Source organism: Mastomys coucha, unplaced genomic scaffold, assembly GCF_008632895.1.
Source record: "Mastomys coucha isolate ucsf_1 unplaced genomic scaffold, UCSF_Mcou_1 pScaffold8, whole genome shotgun sequence".
Classification (NCBI taxonomy): Eukaryota; Metazoa; Chordata; class Mammalia; order Rodentia; family Muridae; genus Mastomys; species Mastomys coucha.
In genome coordinates, this window is record NW_022196914.1 from 20514014 (window position 1) to 20516184 (window position 2171).

At 37.0% G+C, this 2171-nt stretch overlaps 1 pseudogene; it reads left to right on the forward strand.

The window, feature by feature from the left end:
• Positions 1 to 1132: 1132 nt before the first annotated feature.
• On the forward strand, positions 1133 to 1775 carry LOC116083854 (annotated as a pseudogene).
• The last annotated feature ends 396 nt before the right edge of the window (positions 1776 to 2171 follow it).

The following is a 2171-nucleotide window of genomic DNA, read 5'->3' on the forward strand; positions in this document are numbered from 1 at the left end:
CTTTTGTTTAACAGACATTGTCTAGCTCTATAACAAGTAATGATTCTGAAGCCTGTTCTGTTATCTGTCTAAACTGTGAAAGTATTTTTCCACTGACTCCTCAAGGAAGAAAGGAAGGTCATAGTTTATTCAGGACTTCATAGTCAAAATACTTTACCCAATTGTTCTTCATGGTGTGGGCAATGGTTTGCCCATTGGAGCCATTCGTGAACTGTGTCTGTCTTGATACCTCTGCAGGTATTTTCTTTTCCTCACTTCATTTTAAATGATATTAGTGAACTAATTCTGGCCAATGGTTAATGAACAAACTAATGTATGTTTCCATTTTTAAAATATGAAGTTATTTCACATTGTGTTTTTGCGTTAATTCCCTAGTTAGCATATCAGACGGGTATGCACTTATCCATTTATTGCTCATTAAGACTTATCAGCTCTGTGGTATGGCTTCAATGATATAATATTTCATTTCAACATGCTTTTTTAATTGTCTTCATTCTGGATTCATATCTATTAGTCATTGGCATCAATCAACTATCAATGCCACCTCCTACTTACTTTCTATAAACATTTTATTTCTCCTTTGTCACTGATAGTATTAATTTAAAGTATGAATGTATTCTCTTGGCATAAAGCCATTTTCTTGGGATAAATTGCAAGCAATACAGCAAAATGGCTTGAATTCTGTTGGAGTTTATACCATAGTTTCATGCTGAATGAGTAGATCTTCACAGGGAAACTTGCTACAAATCTTGAGTCGAATGTTTTGAGACACATGACACATTCTACCTTCACACAGGAACAATATCTCTGTGTACAATGCTGTCTCACAATTGTGCCTTACACTCTTAGTTCTCAGTAGATATATTTTGTGGGGTTTCAGCCCAAAATGAAATTTGATATGTCTATATTAAACTTACTGAGATGTTCAATGTAGTTTGGAAAGAAACTTCTTTCTTCTTCAAATTTTACTCACCCCATGATTGGACAGTTTTAGAGGGCTTGGTTTTTGCTCTGTATATTTAACAATGAGCTTTTTCCTTTGTGTCCCACATACCACTTACTCTGTGCTAAAGGAAATGGTTCTCTGAAGTAAATGGCAACTATATGTGTGTGTACACACATATAATATATTGTGAGAAAAAAGAAACACATTAAAGAACACAATTCACTTAATGAACTAAAGTGGCTTGACAAAAAAGGGACAGTGACCCCAGTTCCACCAAGAGGAAGGCCCTCTATGCCTTGTACTCCTGCCAGGCAGCAGTGTCCACAAGGCCACTCAGCAACTAAGATGAATGTCAGGTTTTCAGCTGCCACTAAAGATAATGAACATAAGTGCTCACTGACCAAGACACCAGCCAGAAAGTCTCCACATGTGACTGCACCTGGGAGTGCTTCAAAGGGCCAGGCTGTGCTCAGGACACCCAAGCTAAAGACCACTGAGAGGAATCCTACTGCAGTTATGACCCCTTTCAAGTTGATGACTGAAGCAACACAGATTCCAAGTTCTAGTAAGAAACCAGTATTTGATCTCAAAGCAAGCTTGTCTCTTCCCCTCAACTACAAGCCACACAAAGGAAAGCTGAAACCTTGGGGGCAAGCTAAAGAGAACAATTCTCTGAACGAATGTGTAAGCCGAGTTACCTTCCACAGGAAAACTTACAAACAACCTCATCTCTGGACCAGGGAAGAGCAACTGAAGGGACATGAACAAGAACGAGAAGAAAGAAAAGCTTTTGGAAGCTTGAAGAAACTTGGGTGTGACTACAGCCTAGTGATCGTGTCCGTTCCTTTACTCCTAACTTGTTTTCCTTTTATATGTTTTTATACTTCCTCTACTTCAGTCAAAAGCTCTTTTCTATCATAACTTTTGCTCATAACTTGTGCAGTGTCTTTTCTGTGCTATATCTGAAAATATATTATCACCTTAAAGTTAATAACTAAAGTCGTTTTCACCTAAATATATATATATGTATATATATACATATATATACATATATATATATATAGTTGCCATTTACTTCAGAGAGCCATTTTATATATAAGTACACACACATGCATATTTAACTTTCAATGAATTAAAGAGAGAAGTTTCCATTAAACTAGCCATCCATCGAACTGAGTACAGGGTCCCCAGTGAAGGAATTAGAGAAAAGACCAATGGAGCTTAG